At 42.1% G+C, this 17,484-nt stretch overlaps 1 protein-coding gene across 5 annotated transcripts in view; it reads left to right on the top strand.

The window, feature by feature from the left end:
• Nucleotides 1-17,484, top strand: part of Rsu1 (Ras suppressor protein 1) — a 248,280-nt gene that overhangs the window by 188,345 nt on the left and 42,451 nt on the right. The window lies entirely within an intron of this gene.

Below are 17,484 nucleotides of genomic sequence, written 5' to 3'. Positions count from 1 at the left end.
ATCTGTGGACCTTACCGTGAAACAAATACAAAATTAAATCAGAGTTCGTTTCCTCTCACATCAATTTGTCAGGTTTTTTTTTCCTTCTTCTTTTCCTTTGAAGACTGTTTCTAAATTAGGAAGGAAGAGAAAAACAAATCTCTAGGAGATCCTGCCAGAGGATTTTGGAAAGCAGCATCCTTGCACTAAACAAAACTGTGACTCGTGCCAGCGTCTGCTAGACAAGGGCTGAGAGAGAAGAGGGAGAAAAGCCCCAGTGTGTCGAGAGAGAACTCTGTTCACAGCAAAGCATTCTCCTAAGAGGCCAATGCCAAGGAACTTGTACAAACGCACACAATCTATACCACACCCGAGATGGAGACTACCCTGGCAGAGCCAGTCAACCACCAGTCACTAAGCATCCGCAGTGAGCAGCTCCTCCCCTCACCAGCAGCGGTGTGTGGAGATGAACATAAACCCAAGCACAAGTCTTGTGGGGGTACTTTGAGACCAATCAACAAAAACAGGTAAGGCGAAATACACTCTCAGTGGTCTGTGAGACAAGGACATGTTTCTCTCCTGTGCTGTCTTTACTGCCCATTGCTGTGCCTAAGCTGCGCTCTAAGTGAACCGGCGTCAGGGGGGAAAGCCTTGAACTCATGGCCTCATTTATCTCAGTGGACACAGCATTTCGGAGTCTCACTTCTGATCAATACCCTGGGCACACCTTACCCATGGGAGTGTGGGGCGAGCTTCAGGTACCGTCGCCTCGCTCGACTTCTACATGATATATTGTCTACGGGAACTGAGTTTGCTTCACCGTGAAGTTCTTTTTAATTTTTATTTTAAAGCTTGGGAAACTGTAGAAGGAAGAGCAGTGCCACCACGATTGGTTGAAAGATGTCACCAGGCAATTAAACCGGCAGCGGCGTATTAGTAAAAACAGCAATATAAAAGTTTGTGAGATGTTTCTCTTTCGAAAAGATGAGTTCTCTAGATAGGGATATGGCCAAAACATTTAAATTTTTTGTCAGGAGGTAATATCCCCAAGAAGCATAAAGATATAAAAAGCCAAAAGCTCACTAGTAATCAAAAAAGTACAAATCAAAACTAGTGTATAACTATGAGAAATGGGAGATATTTTTGAGGCGGGCTCTAAGTTCTGACAGAGTAATGGGAGACAAGCTCCCGTATGTACTGCTGTGGGGCATATAAATTCCCTCGAAGGTTAGTTGTAGCACTTGAATAATACATACAGGAAAGCCCTGACATTATGGACTTCTGAACAAGAATTTACTTCCAAGGGTTTGTCCTGAGGGCATTGCCTGAGGTACAGAGAAATTATCATGTCTGAGGATTGCCTTCACACCACGGGGTCTACCCATGGTTAAATGTAGGGGAAAGCCAAGTGTCCCAACAGAAGAGAGACGTCCATGACGACACTAACACTTGATGAACAATGTCTAATGACAGTGGAGGATATCTAATTATACAAGATGGTTAAGTAGCAAAAAAGAACTTAAAACTGTGAACAAACCATCCTAATTTTATTCTATTTTTTTAAAGATTTATTTATTTATTTTTTATGTATGAGTACACTGTCACTGTCTTCAGACACCAGAAGAGGGTGCCAGATTCCATTATAGATGGTTATGAGCCACCATGTGGTTGCTGGGAATTGAACTCAGGACCTCTGGAAGAGCAGGCAGTGCTCTTAACCGCTGAGCCATCTCTCCAGCCCCTAATTTCATTTTTTAATAAAGTGTTTATGGTATGTGCATGTAAAACTTCAGAGAGGAGGCTGATCTGTCCTCTTGGATTGGGAACTAAGATTTTTTTCCCCTCATCTTATTTTTTTAGCCTGACCCTGCGCTTTTAAATTTCTATAATGACCATGTAACTTGTAAGCAAAAGACATTAAATGTGTATTTTTTTTCACAATGACATTGGTATATTATTACATATAGCGGACACCATAGAATAAGATCATACATTTAAATTCAAAGCATAATATAAAATGTCACGTTAGCATTTTTTGTTACTAAAATGGATTTCAACATCTCCTTTTAAGACTTATTTTATTATTTATGTATGTGCGTATGTGCAGATGCCTACAGACGCCAGAATCAGATTTCCTGGAGCTGAAATTACACATGGATGTGAATCTCCCATGTTGGGGCGGGGCACTGAACTCTCATCCCCTGAAATAGCAGCCAGCATCCTTAACTAGTGAGATATCTCTCCTGCCTCCATATCATCTGGTACTCTATGACTACCTGTTACCTAGGCTAACAAAAACAACACCATCACAGTGCAAAGGGGAGCCCTTGAACAAATAGAAATTAACCTTGAAATCATGTCTGCCAACTATTCATGCCTCCCAGTCATTCAACGTATTTTGCTGGCAAGCATTTTATTTTATGACTTAAAATTAGGTATTAATCATTTATATTCATGTTTTCCACACTATACAAAATATGTTACATTCCATGAATAGGATACATGCATACATATAATCATATGTACTTATACATACATATATATGGGATATGCACATATGCACAAACATATATATGTATATGTATATTGGGATGTGCACATTTTATGAATTCTTGTACTTATGTGGTACACGTAAATATATGTATATATGACATATTTATATAGTATATACATAAATACATACATTCCCATCGATTGCATTTCAGAAGACTTCTTTGCTCTTTAGGAATGTCATACTTCTACCAAGACTGCATACAAATACACTGTGGTATTGATTCTTCTTCATGCTTATCTCGTACGTAATAAACATTGGAATTTATTGCCGTTACTGTTTCCTCTCTTTTCTGTTAGGAATAACATCACTTATCTGTCCAGGGCCTCTCGTACATCAGGCATTTGACTGACACATCTTCTTTCATTCTCTATGCTCTTGATCAGTGGTTGGAAAGGTGACCTCAGAGAAGTTAAAGCACCCCCCTCAAGGCTGCACAGCTAGTAAATGGCAGAAGAAGGATATAATGGAAGGGGCTTTGACACACAAGTTCTTGTCCTTTCGAAGCCCATATCACCCCTCCAATGCCAATCAAGCTTCTTGGGTCTCCCATAGGCAGTACACACTACCACTTGGAATATCTGCTTTTGAGATCCTAAAATGTTTAGTAACTCATCTAAGTTAGTTTGGCTTAGTTTGGACTCAACACCACATTGTCTATCTATCCATCCATCCACCCAGCTATCATCTATCTATCTATCTATCTATCTATCATCTAGCTACCTATTCATCTACTATCTACCTATCTATTGCTCAATCCACCCACCCACCTGCCCATCTGTCATGTGTCTGTCTGTCTGTCTGTCTATGTTGGACCTTTAGTTTCTAGTGTTTTCTCTTCATGTTGGTCAGATGGCTGCATGTCTCTATTGACTGAGTGATGGAGTAACTGAGCAGGAAGACACCAGTGCAGAAAAACCTTTGTTCTCTTCCGTCATGTAGAAGTGCGCTGTTTTCAGCGATAACCCATTAAAGGAACCTAATATGCCCAGAGAGATTTTCCATTAAAGGACCCTCTGAGACTCCTAAAACACAGAAAGTGACATGTTTGTGGGGATCGTTTTCTAGCTTTGAAGGGTTGGGCCACTTGGAAAGCTGTTTGTAGAGATGATGGAGAACAAACAATATCATATCCATTGTGGCATTCTCATCTGAAGTCTAGCCCCTTAAGCGTATTAGACTTCAAATATTATTGCATAAATAAATGCTTTTTCCACTGGCTATTTCCAATATCCTCTTCCCTCTAAGGATTTATACTCATGTTAACAATGTAGTGGTCATGTCTTATGGGAAGTTTAGAGGCATTCTGAAGAATCTGATACGTCTAAGTGTGGAGACCTAAAAACTGAGAAGGAATTAAGGAATCAAGGTCAGGCCAAAGTGAAGTGTTATTAGAAAAGACTTTGAACTAGAATGGCTTGTCACCAACCTTTAGGCAATGTATCTGTTCCTCCATTAACAATAAAAACAATGCGTAGGTTACAAATCTGATAGTGCACTGTCACCGAGGGTGAATATTGTACTCACCACACACACACACACACACACACACACACACACACACACACACACACACTATTCTAATCTTCAGGCTCACAGGCCACAATCTGGAGGTCCCATCCCGACACTACTATTCCACACACTCTGAAATTGGCACATTCTGTACACAGATATTGTCAGCAAAAGCAACTTGTTTCAGCCCAGGAAGAAAGTGTTACCATGACTAACAGCTGCAAGTAGGGGTGGGGGAGCCCGATCCATTCATAACTCCTCCAGAGTACCACCCAAAATATGCCTGCCTGAGACACACAGTCACAGTCTTGTTGCTTGTGTGGGCTGCCTGCTGCATTTCCATTTTAACAAAAAGGCATTTTAATCTCCATACACAATGCAGCAGCAGCAAGACCAAAGCTGGGACTAAGGGAAGCTCTGTCTCAATCCGCCTCAGATCCCACATTGCCTAACCCCTCTGTGCTCCAGCTTTGGTGGTGGTGTGGGTTAAGGCACATCTTTGGGTAGACTTCAGTGACAGGAGAGTTCATGTAAGACCCGATAGCCTGGAGCAGTTCTCTGCACTGCCGGTGTGAGACCGCACAGAGAGGAAGACGTAGAGTCTGCTGACTTGAAGAGGCTGCAGAGCAAGGCCAACATGGGTTGCCTGGAGATGCTTAGATGAATGCAGGCTTTGGCCTTCCTAGGTTGCATTTCACCTGCACTGGGCTGCATATTAACCCCTACCATCCCAGGATTCCAGTTCACCTGGCTCTTGAGAACATGACTGGAAATACTCTTTGCATGTATAATCAGGTAAGTGAAGAATGAGTTCCTACTGGATTAGAACAGCCTGCAGCCAATGACTGGTATCTTCCCAAGAAACCTGTGATGACAGAGACACATAAAAGAATGCCATGTGACAATGAAGAGCCTAGGGCACAGGAGCAGGGAGTGCTAAAAGCCTAAAAATGTTAAGCAGCATCCTGAGCTTGAAAAGGCAAGGAAGCATCTTTTTCTAGAAACTTCAGAGGGAACATGGCCATGCTCACTGCTGGTCAGTCTTTCTTTGCTAGCACAAAGCACACAAGAGAAAACAATTTACAAGGAAGAGTAATCTACTACAGCTCACACTTTCAGAGGTTTGTGCTTATGTTCAGCTGTCTCTATTTCTGGGATGTAGGGAGGCAAAACAACGTGCAGAGAAAAGCTGTTCCACCTGTGGCAGTCGGGAAGAAAGATGTAGCAAAACTGAGCAGATAGGTGATGGGATGGATGGATGGATGGATGCATGGATGGATAGATGAGTGGATGGATAGGTAGATGATAGATAGATAGATAGATAGATAGATAGATGATGGGTGGGTGGACAGATGGACAGACATAGATGATAGATGAATGGATAGGTAGATAGACAATAGATAGATAGATAGATAGATAGATAGATAGATAGATAGATAGATAGATGATAGATAGGATGGATAGATAGATAGATAGATAGATAGATAGATAGATAGATAGATGATAGATAGGATGGATAGATAGATAGATAGATAGATAGATAGATAGATAGATAGATAGATAGATGGATGATGGGTGGGTGGACAGATGGACAGACATATAGATGATAGATAGATAAATGGATAGATAGATAGATAGATAGATAGATAGATAGATAGATAGAGGGTGGATGGATAGATGATAGAGATAGATAGATAGATAGATAGATAGATAGATAGATAGATAGATAGATAGATGATAGATAAATAGGATAGATAGAATGGATGGATGATGGATAGATGATAGATTAGATAGATAGATAGATAGATAGATAGATAGATAGATAGATAGATAGATAGATAGATAGATAGGGGATAGATAGGATGGATGGATGGATAGATAGATAGATAGATAGATAGATAGATAGATAGATAGATAGATAGATGATGGGTGGGTGGACAGATGGACAGACATATAGATGATAGATGAATGGATAGGTAGATAGACAATAGGTAGGTAGATAGATAGATAGATAGATAGATAGATAATGGGTGGATGGATAGATGATATAGATAGATAGATAGATAGATAGATAGATAGATAGATAGATAGATAGATAGATAGATAGATGATAGATAAATAGGATAGATAGAATGGATGGATGATGGATAGATGATAGATTAGATCGATCGATCGATCGATCGATAGATAGATAGATAGATAGATAGATAGATAGGATAGATAGGATAGATAGGATAGATAGAATGGATGGATGATGGATAGATGATAGATTAGATAGATAGATAGATAGATAGATAGATAGATAGATAGATAGATGATAGATAAATAGGATAGATAGAATGGATGGATGATGGATAGATGATAGATTAGATCGATAGATAGATAGATAGATAGATAGATAGATAGATAGATAGATAGGATAGATAGGATAGATAGAATGGATGGATGATGGATAGATGATAGATTAGATCGATAGATAGATAGATAGATAGATAGATAGATAGGATAGATAGGATAGATAGAATGGATGGATGATGGATAGATGATAGATTAGATAGATAGATAGATAGATAGATAGATAGATAGAGGATAGATAGAGAGAGAGATAAAGAGATAGATAGATAGATAGATAGATAGATAGATAGATAGATAGATAGATAGATGACAGATAGAAGCTATAACCCCTGGCTACTTCTTTAGTTACTTCCTTCCTCTGACTAGGCTCCCCCTAGTTATGTTTCTATCACTTCCTGTCCTAGTTTGCTTTTCTCTTGTTAGGACAAAACACCATCACCAAAAGCAACTTAGGGAAGAAAAGAGTTTATTTGGCTTACAGTTATAATCTACCATCAAAGAAAGCCAAGCAGAAACTAAGAAAGAACAGTGCTTACTGACTTGCTCAAACATATTTCTTATGTAGTCCAGACCCACCTACCTAGGTATGGCTCTGGTCACAGTGGGCTGGACTCTCCTACATCAGTTAGCAATGAACAAAATACCTCAAAATAAGCATGGTCACAGCCCAAACTTATCTAGACAGTTCTTCAATTTGGGTTTCCTCTTCCCAAGTGACTGGCTTGGGTCACATTGACAGCTACAGATAACTAAGACACCTCCGAATAACACTATTCAATCATGAACCCATCTATGTTTAAGTAAATCTCCCATGGTACTGTCACCAGTGATTGGATATACCAGCTGAGACCAAATTTCGAAAACGGGTCTTTTGGGGGATACTTCAGATCCAAAGTTTAAGATTACCCCCCAAATCCAAAGAATAAGTATCTTCTGTTTTAAACTGCCATCAGTGGTGCTTAGTGACCACAGGGAGCAAATACCAACAGTTATGTGCAGCACAAAGCAGACCAAGAAACTTGTAACCAGCGGGGACTGTCCCGTGCCTCAGAAATGTGTAACCAGCAGGGACTGCCCCGTGCCTCAGAATAGAGAAGCAGAACTGCCTGCTGTCTTCACTCTATTGTTGTGGGCAGCCAACTTCCATAGATGACTTTACCAGTCTGGATGGCTTCTGTCAGGAGCACCTTAAGGGGATGGTGCATCACCCAGAGCCGGCTTAGGCAATGTAGCTCTTATGTAAGAACCTGAAATTTTCCTGTCTCTCCGGGTAGCTGCCATTGCCACAGCAAAGTCTTAAGAATGGAATTGCATCTTTGAAGAAAGTAATAACTTTACTGTTACCTCATTAGAGAACTCTCAGTTCTTTCTAGGTGTTGGGTGACAGTCCGCATTCATATTAACTTTCCGATCCACAGCTATAAACAAAGGCAAAAGAATCAATAACTGCCTAAATTATTTTTTGTTGTCAGCTGGGAAAAGCTTAATTTATACAGTTTTTATGAACAGAGCGAGAAGCTTCTATCTCATCGCCCCCCCTCTAGTTTTTAGCAGAGATTTACAATAAAAGGTGCAATCCATTGTCATGTTCACCAGAAAAATACTCACCGATAATATGTTAGATGTGTGCTTATGATGTCTCAAGATGATCACCACGAGAACGTTTGTGAGCCTCACAGCAGAGCTTGCCCCTGGGGCTGGGGGTTGGGGGGCTTGCTTTTCAGTGTTCTGCCCTTTTAAAAGTTTGTCATGGATGTAACATTTAGTATTAGCAAATATTCTATGTTATATGCCTAGTGTTATGCATCCTTGTGAAACCTGACATGAAGTATTTAGGATAAGTAACCACCTCAAACTTCAGCTTTCTTTTTAATATTCAGTGATATGGTGGTGTTCCTAGCCCTTTGCCCTGACTTCCGGCTCTTACATACCTCCAACCCCCTCTCTTTCACATGATTCCCTGAGCCTTAGAGGGCGCGACATAACTGACTTGTTTAAGGATGCACTTATATCCATTGCTTATTTTCTGCATCTTGGGCACCCATGAGTGTCTGTGTTCACCACTGTTTATTTTTACTGTCCATTTGAATGGTCAGTAATAAAATCAGAGTCACCAGATGTGTGCGTGTCACAGAAAGAAGGCAAAGCACACCCTTGTTGTGTTTTAACCAAGAATAATCCCAGATTTGAAATCTCTACTTCACCCTCCCTGTGCCTGCCATCCTTCTAACTGTCTGCTGTATGGATCTTAATCTGTGCCTGTCGAAGGTCTGTCTTCTGAATCTATGCCTGGCCTTCTTCTGTCACTGCCCCTACATATCTGTATGTCTGTGGTGTTGCTCTCTCTTCCACTGAGCAACACAGAAAGCATCACATGGGAAGAAATGAGGGCTGCTTTACAGAAATCTTTAACAGAGTGTTTATGTCACTAACACCGACTGTCCCCAACTTACCCAAATAGCCAGAAATATTACAAACCCCACGGTGTCTCAAACAATATCCACATGCTGCTTTCAGTGTTTAAGGCGGATACTCATTTATAAGCCGATTTTTAGTATAGTTTCTGTTTCCAGAAAATAATTATTACGACACCCATGCATTACTCTTGGGTCAGGGGCGTAGAAGAGTACATAACTTCTGATTAGAGCTATGCATTAGCTTAATTTGTAAACGTTGACTGCATAGGAATCTCAAGGCAAGTAAGGTCGGCTGTGTTACATTATTCTCTTAAAGGTGGGTTAAACAAGTGGGCTAAGTTCACAGCAGATAACATCTTAATCTTAAGTATCCTCACAGTGTATTATTATTAACTCTGACTATGAGACCCAGCAAAAGTTCTCTTAGAATGTAAGAGATATTTTTATCATAAGGCATGTTGACACACGGCAAGGACAGGCTTCTGTTTTGTCTGTGAGTAAAAGCATAGTTATTTAGAAAGCAGTGTGTGCTCTCTCAGCCCAGTTAACCATCAGAAACCTGCTTCTGGAACTTTGCCAATTTATTCTCTAAAATGGTTTTCTTAATAATGAGTTCTTAACGAACACTTGTATACAGATGCTTTCCTAACTATGGAGAGGACCGTTTAAATGAAGCAGGGGCAGCCTTGCCCTTCTGTAACACAAAATCTAGTCCAGTGCAGGAGACCATCCGGAAACTAATATTCGCACAAATAATTATGGAATTACAAATTCTAAACTCATCCAAAAGGGAAAAATTCGGTAATGTAATGAGCAATAAGAAGAAGGACTAAATAAGATTAGAATATCATGCAACTTGAGATTATCATATTAAGCAAACTAAGCCAGACTCAGAAAGACAAATATTGTGTGATGTCTTTCATTTTTTGAATCTTAGATTTTATGTAGATACATGAATGCCTCTTTATCTCCCTCTTCCTCTACCCTCTTCTCTGCAAATAGGTGTTTGACATCAAATAAGAAAGAAGGGAGAAGAGAGGAAGGGGGGCTAGCCAGAGAGGAAGGGGGATTTTAACGCTCATCAGTGCCTGCTACTGCATACCTGGTTTCCTTCTCAGGTCTAGAGAACAGTGGTGAATAAGCACAGGGTTTCCTCAACAAACTCACAGGGTTTCCTCAACAAACTCACAGGGTTTCCTCAACAAACTTACAGGGTTGACGATTTATCACAAACCCAAAAGGAATCCCTTGAAACATCTGAAGCACAAGAGGAGTGAGATCTCAGATAGATACTGAAAAGGCCACTTGGGAGAGGTGGAACTCGTGGGTCATGACCTTCCAAGAGCCACTGTGCTACGTGAATACCTCAGTGAACACTTCAGGGTTTACCTCTGGTAGCAAAATGATACCCGTTATATCTCATAGCAATGATATGTTCATGCTGGAGAAACTTGAAGAATCTCAGAAGCCAGAAAGGCAGTGTTTAATTCGACCTTTTGAAAGGGTTTACTGTTTTTTGTTTATTTGGTTTTTTTTAAAACCAGGCCTTTCTCTTTAATTTTTTTATTTTATTTAATCTTTTTTAAAGTCCGAATTTTACCCTCTCCCAGTCCACCCTCTATTGTTCCACATCCTATACTTTCTCCTCCTGTGTCCACGAGAATGTACCCTCCCCCTACCCCACCAGGCCTCCCCACTCCCTGGGCCTCCAGTCTCTTGAGGTTAGGTGCATCTTCTCTGATTGAGTACAGACCAGGCAGTCCTCTGCTGTATATGTGTTGGAGGTCTCATCTCAGCTGGTGTATGCTGCCTGGTTGGTGGCCCAGTGTCTAGGAGATCTTGGTTGTCTGGGTTAGTTGAGACTGCTGGTCCTCCTAAAGGGTCGCCTTCCTCCTCAGCTTCTTCCAGATTTTCCCTAATTCAACCACAGGAGTCAGTAGCTTCTGTCCATTGATCGGGTGCACATATCTGCCTCTGAGTTTTTCAGCTGCTTGTTGGGTCTTTTGGAGAGCAGTCATGGTAGGTCCCTTTTTGTGAGCACGCCACAGCCTCAGTAATAGTGTCAGGATCACAATTTGCACCTGTCTCTGGACCTTCTTTTCCTCAGGCTCTTCTCCATTTTGTGCCTGCAGTTCTTTCAGACAGGAACAATTATGAGTCAGAGTTTGACTGTGGGCAACCTCATCCCTCTCTTGATGCCCTGTCTTTCTGCTGCAGGTGGGCTCTACAAGTTCCCTCTCCCTATTGTAGGGCATTTCATCTAAGGGTTCTAACCTCCCAGGTCTCTGGTACATTCTGGAGGTTCCCCCTAACTCCTACCTACCGAGGTTGCCTATTTCCATTCTTTCTGTTGGCCCTTAGGGCTTCAGTCCTTTTCCCCACTACAACCCAATACCTGATCATGTTTCCCTCTTCTCCTCCCTGTTCCTTTCCCACCCAGATCCCTCCCTCTCTCCCCACTCCTGCGATTGCTTTCTTCCCCTTCCCAAGTGGGTGGAGGTGTCCTTACTTGGGCCTGTTAGTTTGTTAACCTTTTTGAGTTCTGTGGATTGTATCCTGGGATTCTGTACTAGTTTTTGACTAATATCTACTTATTAATGAGTATATACCATGCATGGCCTTTTGGGTCTGAGTTACCTCACTCAGATGATATTTTCCAGTTCCATCCATTTTTCTGCAAAACTCAGGATGTCCTCATTCATAATAGCTGAGTAATATTCCATTGTTTAAGTGAACCACATTTTCTGCATCCATTCTGCCATGAGACGTCTGGTTTGTTTCCAGGTTCTGGCTATCAGAAACGAGGCCACCATGAACATAGTGGAACATGTGCCTCTGTGGCATGGTGGGCATCTTTTTGGGTATATGCCCAAGAGTGTTATAGCTTGGATCTTCAAGTAGACCTATTTCCAATTTTCTGAGAAATTTCCAGATTGATTTCCAGAGTGGTTGTACCAGTTTGCAATCCCACCAGCAATGGAGGAGTGTCCTTCTTTTTCAACATCCTCACCAACATCAGCTGTCACCTGAGGTTTTGATCTTAGCCATTCTGATTGGTGTGAGGTGGAATCTCAGGGTCATTTTAACCACTAACTTCATTTTTATTTATTTTTATTTAATGTATATGGGTGGGTATTTTGACTGCATGCATGTGTGCCTGGTGCCCACAGAAAACAGAAGACTACGTTGGATCCCCTAGAATTATGATTGTAGACGGTTACGCACTGCTGTGTGGTCGCTTGTTAGCCTAGGTCCTCTGGAAGAGCATCAAATGCATGTGATCACTGAACCCTTCCTCCAGCCCCTTAACCACTAATTTAAAAAGAAATTAATAAACTGTATTCCTTCATGAAAAGCAATTGGCACAGATTAAGTTCACCATTGTGCCAACATTAAGAAATGTTCACAAGATTAGAACTATCGGCACTAGAGAAGTAGTTAAACGATTAGGAGCCCTTGCTGGTCTTCCAGAGGACAGAGTTGTTTCCAAACATCCATGCTGGGCAGCACACAACCCTATATGTCCAGCTCCAGAGGATCCAGTGTCCTTTTGTGCCTCTGTGGCCAGCCATATGTAACATAGGAACACATTTTTAAAAAAAGAAAAAAAAAGCCAAGGCTATCCAATAAGAATAAAATGAAAATAGGTATCAAACTATTATGCCACATAGTAGATGAAGTTCTGTAAGCAGATATGTTACCTCTTTGATCAATCCACTTGATTCAAAACTTTGGAAAAGAAAATAATGTCACACCTCATCCTTGTCCCCCACCCCCACCCCCACTGTCTTCAGCAAAGGTCATCATTAAATCTAGATGCTGGAAAATCTTAAGAAATGGCTCTGTCATATCTGGACCAACTCATTCATTTGGTAGATAAGCAAAAGAAGCTCCGAGAAGTGGATTCCTTCACATCCAAGAGTCACACTGCAAATGAATCACACAATCAAGACTAGAATTTAGGCACCCAGGCATGATATCAATGCTCATTTACATAAAATACTTGAGGAGAGGGTGAAACAAACCAGCGCAGTGTCTGCAGGTGTGGTCCACCTTCTAAGCCTCATAAATCATTATGCACACGTGTCTTGTTGGCTCCTTTCCCGAAATGAGAGGAGATAATATCGGCTTCACCCCTCTCTTTGATGGGGAATTAAGTGATTTAGGAAATCTGATATTTGGGGAGTGATTAGAGTCATCAAAGATAAGCATCAGAGCCCAAGAATGTAGTATAATGGCTACTTAGCCATGGCGTAAAGCAATTAGCCTCACCATTAGATGGAGGGAACAGATGTCCAGCATCACTTCAAATTGACTCACCAAAGCAGAGTCCCTGACAGCTCAAATGTGCTCCAGAAGAGGCTTACTTGGGTTCTCACTGAGGGTAGCCAGAGGGGAAAGTCATATAACACCTCGAAGCAAAACCCACAAACCCTTCCCTTAGTTGTCTAGGTAAACCAAAGTAAAAGGCCCAATGAAACAGGACCATATTTCTGTTCTCAAACAATTTGGAAAAGATCAAATAAAACCAAGATCTGGTAAAATGGACCTGGTTGGTCGTCTATGCATTTCACAGGCAGCAGAGATCTATGTTTGAGTTTTAAACTCAACTAAACTCCGTTTCGGCCAATGGAACAGAAATACAGAGTGAGTAGTTCTCTGTAAATCCAGTCCCTGTGCGTTTGGAAGAAGATCTCCCTGACACACTAACCGGGAGGAAGGGCTTAGATCTGCATTTATGCTTGGCTCTTCTGTGCCATTCCACTGTAATCCAATCCCAGCATAAAGGTGGAAAGCAGGTGCCACCCTGCACGAGTGCTGACCTGTGAGTTTAGACGAGAAGAGTTTTCTCCCCCTTCCTGTTTCTCCTACATCGGTCTGAACTTCGCATTCCTTCCCCTGCCTATCTCTTTCAGCGCTTGACACCCTCAATTTCCAAGTCAAGGTTATATAGGCTCGCCCAAGAGCTTCTCCCTAAGCAGGAGGGCTCTTGAGTTAATGAAAGAAGAGTGGCCACCCTAAGAGCTTGCAGAGCTATTTGAGAAGGTCTGGAATAAGTTCCTTCAGGGGCATCGAAGTGTAGAACAGTGGGAGGAAAGGGAGGGGAGTAGAAATTCTCACTATTGAAATTCAAATCAATACAATAGCTCAAGTTGTTAACAACCGGAACAATTCAATTCACATGTGCACTCACTGCTATTCGAAGGAATAATTAGTAAAGCCGAAATCTCCCTCACACTTCCACGTGTGGTAACGAAATTAGCTTCCGTGTACTTTTGGCCTCCAGACATATGATCAGAAGTTGCCCTCTAAAGGGACACGAAGCACGATACCAAGCACCGTATTGATCCCCGCCCCTCATTCCAACCTCTCCAGTCAGGAACACAGAACAAAGCAGCGGGCTGGGCGTCTACACTCTTTGAGACCGAAAAGTTGAAAATGGCGGAAGCTTTCAGAAACGATGTTGTCTGCCATAATTTGTAGCTTAGATCTCCGTGTGATAAAAGTAGTTGGTAAGCATTAGTAACAAACCCTGGCTGAGTCCCACCACTTAAAAAGGTACCCAGGGAGGGCTCCCTGAAGCATGCGGAGCCACAAAAGGGTTCTGCTCCCGATGGAGAGGGTTCACATCTGGGAAGAGTTGGTGACAGATGAGAGACATCGCGGTAGTTCAAAGGCTGTGCTTCTTGAAACATTTTAATGTTCTACCTCGGCTGGAATCATCTGTGTCCAAAATAACAAATGGCCCATACTTTTTCCCCCTCTGAACTTTGGGAGGCTTGATTTTTATTTTTTATTTTTTTGAAGTAGAAGGAAATTGGCATGGAAATTACTAAAGAGGTCTAGAGAAAATAAAATCAGCCATTCAGAGCTGCCAGCAGCCCCTGAGTCCCCTCTCAACTGCTATTCCATGGCACAGAGGATTTTTTCTCCCCCTTCATTTTAAAACATTCTGGGATATTTTCATGGTGTTGTGGCTAACCATTTTTAGTCAGTTAAAAAATGCCTTCATCACCTCCCACCAGGAAACTCACGGAACACACTGTCGGAGATGCTGAAAGTCTTCTCCATTTTCTTTTTAAAAAATATTAATGGTGAGCATTAAAGAGGATGGAGACAAATCCCGTTTGCCTTTCAAAGTGCGTAGCTAGAAATTAACTGTTGAGCCTGGACGGGCGACTGAAGCTATGGGCAGAGTCACCTCGAGTGGCAGGGTCGAGGCCAGCATCTTCATCCCATGGCGTGGGTGCACCCTGCACGGGTGCCATAGGATTTGGGTGGGATGGCTCAGACTGACAAAATTAAAAATCTGTGGCTCTCAAACAGAAGGAGGTCTGGTGTCTGGTGGGTGAGGAAGGCAGAGGTAAGAGGAATGAGAACAGAAAACTCAGCTTGGCATGAGGAAGGGAGCCAGTATGCCTGCTGATTAGCAGCGGCGGAGGACAGTTTCTATTTTGTCCCCTCTCGGTTCCCATCTCCTTCTAGGGATGAAACTTGGGGGTTGTCTTCTTTCCATCCAGGTTCCCTCCGAGCCAAGGTCAGAGTGAACTGTGGCTGTAGGTGAAAGAGCATCCCCAGGATGCTCTTGGTGCTTCTCCTCCGGGCAGCTGAAACTATTCATTGGACTCTGAACAGTCAAGGGAGCCATTCTGCATTTATGAGAAAGTGTGAGTTGGTGAGAGGCACCACGCTTTGTTTTGCTGTGCTCTCTATAAAGCATAGTCAAGGCCCAATGTCTAGTTCCCAATGCTGCTACCCTTTAATGCAGTTTCTTCTGCTGTGGCGACCCCCAACCGTTAAACCATTTCTGTTGCTACTTCATAACTATAATTTTGATACTGTTATAATCATAATGTCACAAGTGTTTTCTCTTGGTCATAGGAGATCCCTGTAAAAGGGTTATTCAACACCCAAAGGGGTCGTGCCCCACAGGTTGATAATCACTGGTCCAAAGGCTAGAGACAAGAGCAAGTTCCCAGGTTATGGGCACTGCCACTCTCCCCCCATGGTGGGACAAAATGAATGCAATAGGATTTTCTTGTTCCTATGCTAAAAGAAACAACCAGTCAATCAATCAATCAATCCATCCATCCATCCATCAATGTGGGGGAGGGGCAATGAAGGCAAAATCCAGAGAAATCCATTCTTTATAGAAAGACTTCAGGGAGCAGAGCAGCAGAAATTCAGAGACCCTACCTGTAAAACACAGTAGAAGGACAGAACTAACTCCCACAGTCATTCTCTGAACCTCCACATTTTCATCATGATTTCTCTTTGACAAAACTCTGCATAGGTAAGAATCACAAAGTTTTTCTCATGTTTTTCATGTTCTTTGTTTATCTGAGTTTATCTGTGACTTCAACCGAAAGCAGGCAGATCGTTTAGGCTTCTGGTGACATCTATAGCTTTCACCTCCATGTGGCTGGTAAATCTCCCCATACATTGCAAAAGAAAGGAATTTACTACCTGCAGGGGACATCTAAAAGCTACTGCACAGAATGTGAAGCCCGAGATGCTCATTTCCTTACTCTCACTCTCTGGAAAGATTCGCAATGAAGACACATGGTCCGTAATGGGCAGTGTCATGACTAAATTTTGTGGTTAAAATTCTAGCCACCTCTCAAAATGCATAAACTGATGTCCTGAACATAAGACCCTTAATGTGGCCATATTTAGAAATAGAGTGATTGTGGTTGGTTGTCACCTGTTCATGAGCTCATAAAGGACTGGGTCACAATCCGACACTACAGTCATGGTTAGGAATCGAACACTAGTGCAGGTGTGTGTGCATGTGTGTGTGTGTGTGTGTGTGTGTGTGTGCATGTGTGTGTGTGTGTGTGTGTGTGAAAGAGGGGGAGGGGATGGAAGGAGAGGGAGAGGAAAGAGAAAGAGAAGGAAGAGGAAGAGAAGGGAAAGGAGGAGGGGGAGGGAAGAGAGGGGGAGGAGGGAGGGGAGGAGGAGGAGGGGAAATACAGTGAAGAAACACATTAAGGAGATGCCCAAAGACTCCGTTGGAAGAGTCTTCACAACCCCCAGAAGAAACCAGCCCTGCCATCTGTCACCTTGATTTCAGATTTGTAGCCTCTAGAGTTGTGAGACAACACATTTGTTGTTTTAATTCCTCAGCATCTAAAGATTTTCTTGCGGCACCTCTATCAAATGAGCACAAGCAGTTCTTTGGAATGAGTTAGCAATGCATGATACTTAAAAAATTAATTAAAGCTAATGTCTACTGAGCTGGTTCTATGTACCAGAGTCTATCCCACCTGATGTTTCCCAATTCTCACAGCTCTTACCACGTGTGGACGAATGGGCACACATGTGTGTTTACGTGAGAATCCAGATAGAGCGCAGAGGTCAACCTCAGTGTCATCCTAACCTTTCTTTCGAGACAGAACTCTCCATGTAAGCTAGGCTACCTCCCCAACACTGGGATTGGAGTATTGCCCTGTCCAGCAAACTGAACTGGAGGAGGTCAAGCACTTCCACAAGTGAGCTATCTCTCCTGCCCTTCATTTAATTGTATCATCCCTACCTTTGGTTGTATTAAAACATGATGGCTGGAGTTATAGCTGTCATCTTTATCCATGAGTTGGAACAAACCTGAACCTGAAGCCAACAGGTTGAACATATTGGAGCTGAAAGAAAAGGTATTTAGCCAACATCAGC

This window comes from Rattus norvegicus, chromosome 17 (genome assembly GCF_036323735.1).
Source record: "Rattus norvegicus strain BN/NHsdMcwi chromosome 17, GRCr8, whole genome shotgun sequence".
Taxonomy (NCBI): Eukaryota; Metazoa; Chordata; class Mammalia; order Rodentia; family Muridae; genus Rattus; species Rattus norvegicus.
Note: the sequence above shows the minus strand (reverse complement) of the source record. Positions and strands in the feature narration are given on the sequence as shown.